Genomic DNA, 16,317 nt, shown 5'->3' with positions numbered 1-16,317 from the left:
GAGTGGATGGATGTGAGTGGTGAAGAGGTGGTGGGGAAGAGAGATTGAGGTGATTGGTGAAGGGTTTTTGGGGAAGAGTGTTATTGGATTGTGTGAAGAAGAGAGAAGGTGAGTTGAGGTAGGTGGGGATCCTGTGGGGTCCACAGATCATGAGGTGATCTTGTGGGGTCCACAGATCCTGAGGTGTCAAGGATTTATCATTCCTGCACCAATTAGGCATGTAAAATACCCTCTGCATGCAATCCTGGCATTTAACGCCAGATTGATGCTTGTTTCTGGCATTAAATGCCAGCTCTATGCTTGTTTTGGGCGTTCAACGCCAGTCTGCAGCTTGTTTCTGGCGTTGAACGCCAGTTCCATGCTTGTTTCTGGCGTTTAACACCAGCTCTCCTCAGGATGTAATCCTGGTGTTTAAACGCCAGACTGCCGCTTATTTTTGGTGTTCAACGCCAGATTCATGCTCAGTTCTGGCATTGAACGCCAGCCAGATGCTCCTTACTGGCGTTTAAACGCCAGTAAGGTCTTCCTCCAGGGTGTGCTGTTTCTTCTGCTATTTTTTATTCTGTTTTTAATTTTAGTATTTGTTTTGTGACTCCACATGATCATGAACCTAATAAAACATAAAAGAACAATAAAAATATAGATAAATAAAAATTGGGTTGCCTCCCAATAAGCGCTTCTTTAATGTCAATAGCTTGACAGTGAGCTCTCTTGGAGCTTCACATATGTTCAGAGCATTGTTGGGACCTCCCAACACCAAACTTAGAGTTTGAATGTGGGGGTTCAACACCAAACTTAGAGTTTGGTTGTGGCCTCCCAACACCAAACTTAGAGTTTGATTGTGGGGGCTTTGTTTGACTCTGTATTAAGAGAAGCTTATCGTGCCTCTTTTTCATGTTTACAGAGGGATACCCTTGGGCCTTAAACACAAGGTAGTCCTCATTCAATTGAAGGACTAATTCTCCTCTGTTAACATCAATCACAGCTCCTGCTGTGGCTAGGAAAGGTCTTCCAAGGATGATGCATTTATCATCTTCCTTCCTAGTGTCTAAGATTATGAAATCAGCAGGGATGTAAAGGCCTTTAACCTTCACTAGCACGTCCTCTACCATTCCATAAGCTTGTCTTATTGACTTGTCTGCCATCTCTAATGAGAAAGTGACAGTTTGTACCTCAAAGATTCCCAGTTTCTCTATTATAGAGAGAGGCATAAGATTTATACCTGACCCCAGGTCACACAGAGCCTTCTCAAAGGTTATGGTGCCCATGGTACAGGGTATTAAGAATTTACCAGGATCTTGTTTCTTTTGAGGTAAAGTTTGCTGAACCCATCTATCTAGTTCACTAATGAGCAAGGGAGGTGCATCTTCCCAAGTCTCATTACCAAACAACTTGGCATTCAGATTCATGATAGCTCCTAGATATTGAGTAACTTGCTCTCCAGTTACATATTCCTCCTCTTCAGAGGAGGAATATTTTTCAGAGCTCATGAATGGCAGAAGGAGGTTTAATGGAATCTCTATGGTCTCTATATGAGCCTCAGATTCCTTTAGGTCCTCAATAGGGAACTCCTTCTTGTCTAGGAGACGTCCCATGAGGTCTTCCTCATTGGGATTCATGTCCTCCCCTTCCTCTCTAGGTTCGGCCAATTTGATTATGTCAATGGCCTTGCACTCTCTTTTTGGATTCTCTTCAGTATTGCTTGGGAGAGTACTAGGAGGAGTTTCAGTGATTTTCTTACTCAGCTGGCCCACTTGTGCCTCCAAATTTCTGATGGATGACCTTATTTCACTCATGAAACTTAAAGTGGCCTTAGACAGATCAGAGACTATGTTTGCTAAGCTAGAGGAGCTCTGCTCAGAATTCTCTGTCTGTTGCTGAGAAGATGATGGGAAAGGCTTGCTATTGCTAAGCCTGTTTCTTTCACCATTATTAAAGCCTTATTGGGGCTTTTGTTGATCCTTCCATGAGAAGTTTGGATGATTTCTCCATGAAGAATCATAGGTGTTCCCATAGGGTTCACCCATGTAATTTACCTCTGCCATTGCAGGGTTCTCAGGATCATAAGCTTCTTCTTCAGAAGATGCCTCTTTAGTACTGTTGGACACATTTTGTCATTTATTCAAACTTTGAGAAATCATGTTGACTTGCTGAGTCAACATTTTGTTCTGAGCCAATATGGCATTCAGAGCATCAATTTCAAGAACTCCCTTCCTCTGAGGCATCCCATTACTCACAGAATTCCTCTCAGAAGTGTACATGAATTGGTTATTTCCAACCATGTCAATGAGTTCTTGAGCTTCTGCAGGCGTTTTCTTTAGGTGAATGGATCCACTTGCAAAATGGTCCAGTAATATCTTAGAGAACTCAGATAGACCATAATAGAATATATCCAAAATGGTCCACTCTGAAAGCATGTCAAAAGGACACCTTTTGGTCATCTGCTTGTATCTTTCCCAAGCTTCATAGAGAGATTTACCATCTTTTTGTTTGAAGGTCTAAATATCCACTCTAAGCTTGCTCAGCTTTTGAGGAGAAAAGAACTTAGCCAAGAAGGCCGTGACCAGCTTATCCCAAGAGTCCATGCTATCTTTAGGTTGTGAGTCCAACCATGTTCTAGCTCTGTCTCTTACAGCAAAAGGGAAAAGCATGAGCCTGTAGACTTCAGGATCTACTCCATTAGCCTTAACAGTCTCACAGATCTGCAAGAACTCAGTTAAAAACTGATAGGAATCTTCTGATGAAAGTCCATGAAACTTGTAGTTTTGTTGTATTAGAGCAATTAGTTGAGGCTTCAGCTCAAAATTGTTTGCTCCAATGGCAGGGATTGAGATGCTTCTTCCATCAAACTTGGAAGTAGGTGTAGTATAATCACCAAGCATTCTCCTTGAATTATTATTTTCGGCTACCATCTCCTCTTCCTTTTCGAAAATTTCTGTAAGGTTGTCTCTGGATTGTTGTAATTTAGCTTCTCTTAGTTTCTTCTTCAGAGTCCTTTCAGGTTCAGGATCTGCTTCAACAAGAATATTCTTGTCCTTGCTCCTGCTCATATGAAAAAGAAGGGAACAGAAAATAATAATAGGAATCTTCTTTACCACAGTAGAGAGATTTCTTTATGTTAGTAGAAGAATAAAAGAATAGAAGAAGGAAAAGAGGAAAATTCGAACTCAGAGAGGAAGAGAGGGTTCGAATTTTAAGATGAAGAGAAGAGTGTTAGTAATTAAATAAATAAATAAAAGAAGATGAGAGAGGTAGAAATTCAAAATTGTTTTTGAAAAACAGTTAGTGATTTTCGAAAATTAAAAGAAGAAATTAAATCAAAATTAAAATTTGAAACAATTAGTTAATTAAAAGAATTTTGAAAAAGAGGGAGGAAATTTTCGAAAATTAGAGAGATAAAATTAGTTAGGTGGTTTTGAAAAAGATAAGAAATAAACAAAAGGTTAATTAGTTAGTTGAAAAAGATTTGAAAATCAATTTTGAAAAGATAATAAGTTAGAAAAGATTTTGAAATTGATTTTGAAAAAGATATGATTTTAAAAAAAATATTTTGAAAAGATATGATTGAAAAATATATTTTGGAAAAAGATTTGATTTTTAAAATTAGAATTGATTACTTGACTAACAAGAAACTAAAAGATATGATTCTAGAATTTAAAGATTGAACCTTTCTTAACAAGAAAGTAACAAACTTCAAATTTTTGAATCAATCACATTAATTGTTAGCAAAGTTTTTGAAGATCATGAAATAAAGATAAGAAAAAGAATTTGAAAAATAATTTTAAATTTTTGAAAATCATAAAAGAAAAATGAAAAAGATTTTATTTTTGAAAATGTTTTGAAAAGATAGAAATTTTAAAATTGAAAATTTGACTTGACTTATAAGAAATAGCTAAGTTTTAAAAATTTTTGACTAAGTCAACTCAAATTTTTGAAAATTATGAGTAAAATAAGGAAAAGATATTTTTTTGAATTTTGAATTTTTAATGAGGAGAGAGAAAAACACAAAAATGACTCACAACATGAAAAATTAAGATCAAAACAAAGAAAACATGCAAGAACACTATGAATATCAAGATGAACACCAAGAACACTTTGAAGATCAAGATGAACATCAAGACTTATTTTTGAAAAATTTTCAAGAAAAGAAAAACATGCAAGACACCAAACTTAGAAATTTTTCATGTTTAGACACTATGAATGCAAAAATGCATATGAAAAACAACAAAACACACAAAACAAGAAAATATGAAGATCAAACAAGAAGACTTACCAAGAACAACTTGAAGATCATGAAGAACACATGCATGAATTTTTCGAAAAAAGAATGCATAAATTTTAAAAACATGCAATTGACACCAACTTAAAATTTGACTCTAGACTCAAATAAGAAACACAATATTTTTGGTTTTTATGATTTTATTATTTTTTTTGGATTTTTTGAAAATTTATTTTTAGAAAAACGAAAATAAAGAAAAAATTTTTTTGAAAAATTTTTGAAAACTTTTTGAAAAGAAAATTACCTAATCTGAGCAACAAGATGAACCGTCAGTTGTCCAAACTCGAACAATCTCCGGCAACGACGCCAAAAACTTGGTGCACGAAATTGTGATCATCAACAATGGCGCCAAAAACTTGGTAGTGCTCTCAAATGTGAATCACACTTTGTCACAACTTCGCACAATTAACCAGCAAGTGCATTGTGTCGTCCAAGTAATACCTTACGTGAGTAAGGGTCGATCCCACGGAGATTGTTGGTATGAAGCAAGCTATGGTCATCTTGTAAATCTCAGTTAGGCGGATTCAAATAGTTATAATGGTTTTCGAAAATAATAATAAATAAAGCATAAAATAAAGATAGAGATACTTATGTAAATCATTGATGGGAATTTCAGATAAGTGTATGGAGATGCTTTGTCCCTGTTGAATCTCTGCTTTCCTACTACTTTCATCCAATCCTTCATACTCCTTTCCATGGCAAGCTGTATGTAGGGCATCACCGTTGTCAATGGTTACTTCCCATCCTCTTAATGAAAATGGTCCAAGTGCTCTTGTCACAGCACGACTAATCATCTGTCGGTTCTCGATCATGTCGAAATAGAATCCATTGATTCTTTTGTGTCTGTCACTACGCCCAACAATCGCGAGTTTGAAGCTCGTCACAATCATTCAATCCCCGAATCCTACTCGGAATACCACAGACAAGGTTTAGACTTTCCGGATTCTCAAGAATGGTCGCCAAAGGGTTCTAGCTTATACCACGAAGATCCTGGTTAAGGAATCCAAGAGATACACTCTCGTTCTAAGGTAGAACGGAAGTGGTTGTCAGTCACGCGTTCATAGGTGAGAATAATGATAAGTGTCACGGATCATCACATTCATCATGTTGAAGTGCAGCGAATATCTTAGAATAAGAATAAGCATGAATTGAATAGAAAATAGTAGTAATTGCATTAATACTCGAGGAACAGCAGAGCTCCACACCCTTAATCTATGGTGTGTAGAAACTCCACCGTTGAAAATACATAAGTGATGGTCTAGGCATGGCCGAATAGCCAGCTCCCATGAAGGTCTAAAATTACATACACTGATTAAAGATCAATCAAAAGACAAGACATACAATAGTAAAAAGTTCTATTTATACTAAAACTAGCTACTAGGGTTACAGAGATAAGTAACTGATACAGAAATCTACTTCCGGGCCCACTTTGGTGTGTGCTTGGGCTGAGCTTGAGCTTTACACGTGCAGAGGCTTCTCTTGGAGTTAAACGCCAAGTTGTAACGTGTTTTTGGCGTTTAACTCTGGTTTGTGACGTGTTTCTGGCGTTTTACTCTAGAATGCAGCATGGAACTGGCGTTGAATGCCAGTTTGCATCGTCTAAGCTCGAACAAAGTATAGACCATTATATATTGATGGAAAGCCCTGGATGTCTACTTTCCAAAGCAGTTGAGAGCGCGCCCATTTGGAGTTCTGTAGCTCCAAAAAATTTATTTCGAGTGCAGGGAGGTCAGAAACCAACAGCATCAGCAGTCCTTTGTCAGCCTGAATCAGATTTTTGCTCAGGTCCCTCAATTTCAGCCAGAAAATACCTGAAATCACAGAAAAACATACAAACTCATAGTAAAGTCTAGAAATGTGAATTTTTCATAAAAACAAATAAAAACATCCCTAAAAGTAGATAGATCCTACTAAAAACTACCTAAAAACAATGCCAAAAAGCGTATAAATTATCCGCTCATCAGGCATCGTGGTTACTGATGTGCACTTTATATGGCGGCCATATATGGCAGTGGTGGTTCCAGACGACCTCGCCGTAAATTTGTTTATGTGCTTGACGTTAGGATTTTTGCTAGTAAAGAATTTTCTAAAAATAGTTGCGTTGTAGATATAGTTTCTAAACCAACAAAAATCCCTTCGTGCAAATGTTTTGGTTGTCACAAGTAACAAACCCCTTTAAAATTGATAACCGAGTATTTAAACCTCAGGTCGTCTTCTCAAGGAATTGTAGGGAGGTATGTTATTATTATTGGCTATGAAAAGGTAAAATTGGGGGTTTTGGAAATAAGGAATGAATATGGCAAGTAGTTCAAATGACAATTAAAATAAATAAATACTGTAAAGCAAACCCTTTGGCAAGGTACAAAAATTGGAAGTCCAGACTTAGTTATTCTTATCAATAATAATGAAAGTTGAATCTTAATTCCACTTAGTTAACCTTTGCTAAAGCAAAGGAAAGTCAAGGGACTAATTAGTTTGACCTTCGAATCCTATTTATTTCCTAAGAAAAGGTTGGGATTATTGAAGTTCAGTTCAATTAGCAAAGATAACAGTTATCAATTATGTTAAGCTAAGATAACTCCTGAGTTACTGATTTCTTAACCAAGACCAAAAAGGTGTAGAAAGCTAAATTAAAATCATCAATATCTGGAATACCTCAAATAACAATACATTCAAAGCAGTAAAATCTAACATGGAAAAGTTCATAAGCCAATTGGGCAACATAAATCAAATACAAATGAAAGCATTTAAGTATCTCAAAGTTGAAGAGAAGTCAAAATAAAGAAATATTGAACCTGATGTGAATATGAGACAAATTCCTAATTCCTAAAAATCCTAATCCTAAATCCTAAGAGAGAGGAGAGAACCTCTCTCTCTAAAAACTACATCTAAACTATGAAAAGTGAATTATGAGAGCCTCCTGAGTCTCTGCAAGTTCTCTGACTTTAATCTGTGTTTCTGGGCCGAAAACTGGGTTGAAATATGGCCCAGAATCTCTGCCAGCGACTTTGTAATTCTGCAGATCACGCACGTCACGCGATCGCGTCATCCATGCGGACGCGTCATTCGCGTTTTTCCCTGTCACGCGTTCGCGTCGTCCACGCTTCCGCGTCACTTGTGCTTTTCCAATCCGCACAGTCGCGTGAGCCATGCGGCCGCGTCACTGCGAATTCCTTTCTTCCGCGCGGTCGCATCCCTGACGCGTACGCGTCACTTCTCGCTGGTCATCTCCTCAATTTCTTGTGTTCCTTCCATTTTTGCAAGCTTCCTTCCCAATCTCTCACTCATTCATGCCCTATAAAGCCTGAAACACTTAACACACAGATCAAGGCATCGAATAGTAATAAGAGAGGATTAAGATTAGCTAAATTAAGACCAAAGAAGCATGTTTTCAATCATGTAATAATTTTAGGAAGGAAATATAAATGCATGCTAATTATATGAATAAGTGGGTCAAGACCATGATAAAACCACACAATTAAGCACATTGTAAACCATAAAATAGTGGTTTATCAACCTCCCCACACTTAAACATTAACATGTCCTCATGCTAAACTCAAGGAGACCAAATAAATGAGTAGGGAAAGGCAAGACTCATGCAATGCAACCTATGAAATATGAATGCAACTACATGCTAAAATGGTTCTACCTACTTGGTGAAAAAGTAAATAAATCTTTCAAGAATAAATATGAACTGGATTTCACTAATTCAAATCACAAAATACAATATAAATAGCTTGCAAGAAGAAGATAGCTCATAAAAGCAGGGAACATAGAATTAAGCACTGAACCCTTACTAGTAGTGTATATCATTCTAACTCTCAAGTGTCTAGGGTCAATTCTCTCAATTCTCTACTAATCTTGCTTTCTATAGCTTGCTCTTCATCTAACAATCAACACAAATTTAATGCACCAATACACAAATCAAGAGGTCTTTTAAGGGTTGTAATGGGGTTAGGGTCAAGATAGGATTGTATTTGGCCAGGTGGACTAAAATCTGAATCCTTAATTAACATAAACTTTCCACCTAACTTAAGACAATTCATTTAATTAAAATACAAAATCTAACTTCCCATTAACTGTGTTTATTACATGTTCATGCATCCTAAATTTGAGTTTAGTATATATGCATTGATACCAACACTTACTTTGGGGCATTTTGTCCCCTTTTATTACTTGCTTTTTTTTAATGCATATGATTAAGGTTTTGAATGCATAAACATGTTCTTAACATTTTTCATATTTTCACACAGTCTAACATACTCAATTCCCAAACCAAACGTTTCCAAACCCACTTTTCCCCATACTTAATTCATGAGCATTCTCACTAGTCTAAGCTAATCAAGGATTCAAATTAGGGACATTATTATTTTCTGCTTAGAGTTAGTGATGAGCTAAAGTAAAGAACAAGGGGTAAAATAGGCTCAACATGGGTTTGCAAAGGATAATAAAAGGTAAGGCCATAAGGGTATGTAAGCTCAGTGAAACAAGGCCTCAATCATATAAGTGCATGCATACATCAAATAATGGAAATATAGAATTAAGCAAGACAAATATCACAATTTTAGAGAGAGAAACACACACCAAGAATAAAATATTGATTGATAAAATGTAACCAATCAAATAGGCTCAAAATCTCACTGGTTGTGTGTGTTCGAGCTCTAAACTATGTTCCAAAATAATATTTCTTCAAACAAGTTTTTTTTTTTTAAAAAGTTTTATTCAAATTAGTGAAATACTATAAAAATTTCTTGAAAAAGAAAATATTACTTTAACCAAGTGGTAAAATATGCACAAAAAGAAACAAACATGCAATCAAACATGCAAATGCAACAATGAAAAACAAAAATTGGTGTTGAGAAGGGACTAACTAACCTGTGGAGATCGGTATCGACCTCCCCACACTTAAAGGTTGCACCGTCCTCGGTGCATGCTGAGATGTACAAGTGGGCGGGTGTTGTGGTTCCTCAGCTGTTGCTCGTTGTAGAAGCTTTCTCCTTACCCGTTTTGGTGGCCAGCCTGAAAAAGGGAGAAGAGAAAGGGATATTAAGTCAAAGGTGTAGAGCAAAGAGGAGGGCGGTACGAGTGAATATCATGCCAAGTGAGGAAAATAGTGAATGAAAGACATGGTCGCGATTCCATGTGATCAGTTCATCAATGGAAATATAGCAAGGCATGGAGAGTATTGGATGCAAGATGTTTATTAGCATGCCGGCAAGGGCATGAGTAGCATAGATCAAGCATCAAAAGCTTTAATGTATTGTTAGTCGTAAGAAACTAACAATAACGTTTGTATTGACAATTATATTTAATTAATAAAATATAAAAAGGGTTTTGTGAAAAGCAAGCATTTATAGTAGAAGATTAAAAGAAATCTTAAAAATAGTGCACAATGCCATGCGGGCGTTTTCACAAGCACATAGCATGCATGGTAAATAAGCTGTTTGAAAGTATTAAATTGAACATGCAAGCAACCCTTTAAAAAGTAATATATAATTGTCAAATAATCTACAAAAATATAGAAAAAAACAATGACCCAAATAAAATTCCAACACCAATGAAAATAATACAATGAATGAAAGTATGCAATTAAGTAAAAGAAAATGAAAGATAAGAAGAATGAGAAGGGGAAAGAAGTGAGTAAGAAAGGAGGGGGGAAAAATTAGGATTGGGGAAGAAAAGATAAGATATTTGGCAAATTAGGATAAGCTGTGCGGCGCAAGTGATGCGGACGCGTGGGGCACGCGGTCGCGTGACTTGCACTTATACAGATTGACGCGGTCGCGTGACCCGTTTTATGCCACTGGCGCGAGGGTAGCCTCGCGCTCGCACAACTCAATGTTCAAAATCATTAATTGCCAAAAATTGGGTGACGCGATCGCGTGGGGCACACGGTCGTGTGAGTGGCCATTATGAGGATATGATGCGGTCGCGTCGGTCACGCGGCCGCGTGGGAAGAATTGTGCGTTTAGCACCAATCCAACACCACTCTAGCACAACTTTCGGTCATGCACCTTTTCTACGTCGAATTCCAAGGAACGCGGCCGCGTGAGTGACGCGGTCGCGTGGGAGGCCAATGTTCCCACTCGACGCGGACGTGTCAGCGACGCGGTCGCGTGGAACGATTTATGCCACGGGCACGCCTCCAGCCACGCTCTCGCGTGACTCTCTGTTCGATTTCTCTTCTTCACAGCGCACATGTGACGCGGACGCGTCAGCGACGCTGCCGCGTCGCGTGCGTGCTTTTTTTTTATAATGCAGTATGCAGAATGCAATGCTAATATGAATGTTATGCAAAATTCCAGGTTCAATACAATAAAATAAAATAAAACTCGAAAACAAATAAAACTAAATAAAAACGAAAAATAAACGATCATACCATGGTGGGTTGTCTCCCATCTAGCACTTTTAGTTAAAGTCCTTAAGTTGGACATTTGAGGAACTTCCTGTTATGGCGGCTTGTGCTTAAACTCATCCAGAAATCTCCACCAATGTTTGGAGTTCCAGTAGCCTCCGGGGTCCCAAACAAGGCGCAGAAAGCCTTCAAGCAAGTTAAAGCAAGTGACAAGGCCCCAAGAGTGTTGATTTCTAGAGTGAATTCTGGGGTCCTAAATCTTGCTTTTGAACCCGTCTTCTTGTTGAGCAATATTGTTCCAGCCGGATGGCAAACAGTCTGAATTCTCACTGAAGCAGCCAGACAACTTCCTAGACCCATTCAGTTGAGCTCTACACCAATCTTTGCGTTTAAATGTTGAGCACACAACCATGTTGAACCTTGCAGGATAAATCTTATCTCTGACCATCTTCTTCTTACTCTTAATGCCACAGAGAGCTCTAAGTTGACTATCCGTCTCCAGTAGCCCATATTCAAGTGGAATTAGAAATCTAAGGGATATGAATTTTACCCACTTGAATATTGTGAAGGATGATGGCAACTTAGGGGGAGGTGTTTCTAATGAACGTGCAAGCTCCACTCCCTTGTGCTCTTCTTCGACATCTTCCACCTCTTTGTAATCTTCAATATCAACCTCTTCCTTTTGGTGAATTTCTTCCAATTTAATCTCTTCTTCATTGTTCACCAAGGGCATGGGAGGTTGTGCTTCTTCTTCTTTAATTTCCATATCTTGATCAACCTCTTCCAAGTCTTCAACTATGATATGCCTTGGAGGTTGTACACCCTCATCAGCATTAATTTCAATCGCCTTGGAAGGAAGCTCTATGTCTTGACATTCCCATGGAGGTTCAGCATCTCCTAAGTCTTCAACCACTTCTTATTCTTTAATAATTTTGGCTTCCTCCACTTGTTCCAGTACAAATTCATGCTCTTTACTGTCCACCGGAGTTTCTAATGTCTCCTTCATGCTACGTTCTTCATTGGATTCTCCACATGGGGCCATGGGAGTCTGTTGGATGTCTGAACGTCTGAAAGGTAATTGATTTATTGCTTGCTCCAGTTGATGAAGGGTTGCATAAAATTGATCTACTGTTTCCTTGAAATGATCCCTTGACTCTTGTTCCTCCTTGATGATTACCTTTCCATGACAACTCCCTTTAATTACTCCTTCACCTTCAAGGGTCTCTTCTACTTTCACCTTTAGTGCCTCCTCTACCTCCTTATGAAGTATGGATTCGCGAAGACGATCCTCTCTCTCTTGTTCCATATCAATAGCATAATTGGGATCATCTTGCTCCTGGATTGATAGATATGGGTGCTCTTCCATGGATGGTGGTGATGGGATGGGTGGATCATTATGTGGTTGAAAAGGAAGTGCACTAGAGCTTGAGGGTTGATTGTTGAAGGTATTTGGTGGTCCGATTCGGGCGGCAAGAGCTTGTATAGTAGAGTTTAGATCGGTAAATGCTTTTCTCTATGGAGGTTTGGGATGGATAAGAGGGTTCATTTGTGGGGAGAAAAGGTTCATAACACGGAAGTAGTTCCTCTTGATAAGGATATGGAGATGGTGTATATTGAGGTGGTGGTTCTGGGTATGGTTCATATGGTGGTTGGTGTGGTGAATGAGGATTGGGGTCATATGGAGATGAATGGTGGAAAGGGGCTTGTGAGTGTAGTGGTTCGAAGTTATGTCGAGAGGATGGTCTCTGAGCACAGGGTGGGGCTTGTTGGTAGCTACAAGGCGGTCCACCAAATCTATCAGTTGGGCATGCATTGTAAAATGGTCTTTGTCCATGATATCTAGGATGATGTTGTTGCCTAAAGGGTTGATTAGATCCTCTTGGCTCCATCCATCCTTGATTGGTCTGACCTTGATGCATATTCCTACTGTGGTTTCTATTTCCTTCAACAAAGTTAGAACCAAACTCAAAGCGAGAGGGGTGAGAATTCATAGTAGTTATCAGAAATAAGGGGGAAAAAGGAGAAACAAATAAACAAGTAAAATAAAAAAAAATATATTTTTTTTTGAAAAATATTTACAATAACCAATAATAAGGCGCACGTTTGCAATTCCCCGGCAACGGCGCCATTTTGACGTTAGGATTTTTGCTAGTAAAGAATTTTCTAAAAATAGTTGCGTTGTAGATATAGTTTCTAAACCAACAAAAATCCCTTCGTGCAAACGTTTTGGTTGTCACAAGTAACAAACCCCTTTAAAATTGATAACCGAGTATTTAAACCTCGGGTCGTCTTCTCAAGGAATTGTAGGGATGTATGTTCTTATTATTGGCTATGAAAAGGTAAAATTGGGGGTTTTGGAAATAAGGAATGAATATGGCAAGTAGTTCAAATGACAATTAAAATAAATAAATACTGTAAAGCAAACCCTTTGGCAAGGTACAAGAAATTGGAAGTCCAGACTTAGTTATTCTTATCAATAATAATGAAAGTTGAATCTTAATTCCACTTAGTTAACCTTTGCTAAAGCAAAGGAAAGTCAAGGGACTAATTAGTTTGACCTTCGAATCCTATTTATTTCCTAAGAAAAGATTGGGATTATTGAAGTTCAGTTCAATTAGCAAAGGTAACAGTTATCAATTATGTTGAGCTAAGATAACTCCTGAGTTACTGATTTCTTAACCAAGACCAAAAAGGTGTAGAAAGCTAAATTAAAATCATCAATATCTGGAATACCTCAAATAACAATACATTCAAAGCAATAAAATCTAACATGGAAAATTTCATAAGCCAATTGGGCAACATAAATCAAATACAAATGAAAGCATTTAAGTATCTCAAAGTAGAAGAGAAGTCAAAATAAAGAAATATTGAACCTGATGTGAATATGAGACAAATTCCTAATTCCTAAAAATCCTAATCCTAAATCCTAAGAGAGAGGAGAGAACCTCTCTCTCTAAAAACTATATCTAAACTATGAAAAGTGAATTATGAGAGCCTTCTGAGTCTCTGCAAGTTCTCTGCTTTTAATATGTGTTTTTGGGCCGAAAACTGGGTTGAAATGTGGCCCAGAATCTCTGCCAGTGACTTTTGTAATTCTGCAGATCGCGCACGTCACGCGATTGCGTCATCCATGCGGACGCGTCATCGCACTTTTCCCTGCCACGCGTTCGCGTCGTCCACGCTTCCGCGTCACTTGTGCTTTTCCAATCCGCGCAGTCGCGTGAGCCATGCGGCCGCGTCACTGCGAATTCCTTCCTTCCGTGCGGTCGCGTCGCTGACGCGTACGCGTCACTTCTCGCTGGTCATCTCCTCAATTTCTTGTGTTCCTTCCATTTTTGCAAGCTTCCTTCCCAATCTCTCACTCATTCATGCCCTATAAAGCCTGAAACACTTAACACACAGATCAAGGCATCGAATAGTAATAAGAGAGGATTAAGATTAGCTAAATTAAGACCAAAGAAGCATGTTTTCAATCATGTAATAATTTTAGGAAGGAAATATAAATGCATGCTAATTATATGAATAAGTGGGTCAAGACCATGATAAAACCACACAATTAAGCACATTGTAAACTATAAAATAGTGGTTTATCAGCGCTCCACAAAGTCACCGTTAGTGCCATTTGAGTGTATAGAGTAGCACCCAACAGAACGAATTAGACGACAATTCGTGTTGCAACAGGTTCAACCAGACCCGGCATTCGACATTAGTGATGATCATTGCAGGCAGTTGACCGGCCCACAGAACCATGACTGGAGAGACAAGAACAGCGAATGGGTTAACATGTGGAGTTCTGGCTGCTATAATACAATACAATTAGGGGACGAAATTTTCGACTTTCATCCTCTCCCGATATACTACGAGTGGTACACATAGCAGTACAGGCATCACCTATGATTATCAAATAGAGTTGCAGGTAAAGAGGCTGACGTGAATGAACCACAGGAACAACGACCACAACCAGCTGAACCTCCGCAGCAGAACCCTACTTATCGCATATGGTAATTCCAGCCGATGGTTAGTTCAGTCTGTTCGCTGGAATTGATGGCATCAGCTTGTCTCAGGCCTTGAGAGACGCAAATTATCTATTTCCATCGCCAGAGTAGCAAGGGCCTACTACTTCTGAGCAGTCTATTGGTCATCACGCCACATCAAGTCATGCCAGTGACTTCTTGATGGATCGATCGCAGGGTCATTTTGATTCTCCTTGTCCATTCGTACCACAGCGTACCAAATTGTTCAATTTGAATGAATACATGTAGCAGGAAGAGGGATTTGTGGGACATGACCTTCAGCACGAGTATGATTATGGTGGAGCAAGTGCTCCGGACATGAGTGGTTCCGGTTTGTATGATATTGGTGGTGCCAACATGCCAGATGTCGGTGCTTCTGATGTTGGCGGTGGTCTGGATGCCGGTATGTCTCAGGGTCATCCGTATAATTTATGGATATAGACTGCGGCCCCAGATAAATACACCTCATCTCAGTATTCGAAGAAGACGCCGAAAAAGTAGACTGTTGCAGTTTATCTTATACTGTTTGAGTTTAACTTTGTATTTAGTGTTATATCTCATATTCAATGTTGTATCTCGTACTGTATATTTAGATGTTTCAATTTATTCTCATATTTATTATTGTATATTTAGCTTTGTTCTCGTATTTTTCTGTTTGAGTTTAGCCTATTGTACTTTTTATCTAACTCCGTATTTATTATTCAGTGTTTAACGCATACATAAATAAACTGCGCAAATACATAAAAAGTTTACACACTGATTTAAAATAGGTAATGAAGTTACATACAAAGTTACATAAAAAGTTAAATAGGTCATAAAAAGTTACATAAAAAGTTACTGACTTGTTTAACATGCGTAAACACGTAAAAAGCTTAACCACTATTGACCTCTGGCAGAGCTTAGACCTGCACACTAAAGACATCGGCTAAGGCTATGTCCCTCCCGTCCACATATAGTACACCAGCGAGGATCACGCATATCCCGCAAATCCATCTCATTCAAGTAAAGGGTTGACCTCGGTCTTCCTTTTGTTGCGCGTCTCAATGTCCAATTGGTGATCACCTTTGCTCCTTCATATCTAGCCCACGTAAGTGGGTCACCCATTGGAACAAACTCGCCTCTGTATACCTTGTAAATTTCAAACATCTTGTACACGTCATGCACATATACTTGCCAATCAAGACACTGGTTAGCACAACATGCAAGAACGTGACGACATGGGAGTCGCTCGACCTAGAAATGGCCACAATTGCAATGTCATTGCGCAAGGTTAACAGTGTAAATGGAACCATATTGCATTTTGCAAATCTCAAACATCTCATTGCGCTCGTCGAACCGATTGACAACAATGTTTCCTGCACGTCGAAAACTTTCTTCAACTCTTTTGGTGGCAAATTCTGAATACGTGAATCCGTTGCAGACACGCTCATGAGCCTTGTCACTCTTTCGAGTAAACAATTCATTTAGCCGATAGAAAGTAGACCTAACAATGGCAGTCACAAGAAGATTGCGTGCACCCTTCATGACAGAATTTATGCACTCTACCAAGTTTGTCATCATATGTCCCCAACGATGACCTCCGTTGAATGCCAACGCCAATCTCTGAACACCGATCTTATCGCACCATTGAGTATATGCCTAACCCCGCTCTTTAAGCCTTTGGTTGTTTT

At 38.5% G+C, this 16,317-nt stretch overlaps 1 non-coding gene across 1 annotated transcript; it reads left to right on the top strand.

The window, feature by feature from the left end:
* Positions 1–2,411: 2,411 nt before the first annotated feature.
* Positions 2,412–2,519, top strand: LOC130958241 (small nucleolar RNA R71). The gene has a single exon (XR_009077373.1). It is a non-coding gene; the product is annotated as a small nucleolar RNA R71 (small nucleolar RNA).
* Positions 2,520–16,317: the final 13,798 nt, after the last annotated feature.

This window comes from Arachis stenosperma, chromosome 10 (assembly GCF_014773155.1).
Source record: "Arachis stenosperma cultivar V10309 chromosome 10, arast.V10309.gnm1.PFL2, whole genome shotgun sequence".
Classification (NCBI taxonomy): Eukaryota; Viridiplantae; Streptophyta; class Magnoliopsida; order Fabales; family Fabaceae; genus Arachis; species Arachis stenosperma.
Note: the sequence above shows the minus strand (reverse complement) of the source record. Positions and strands in the feature narration are given on the sequence as shown.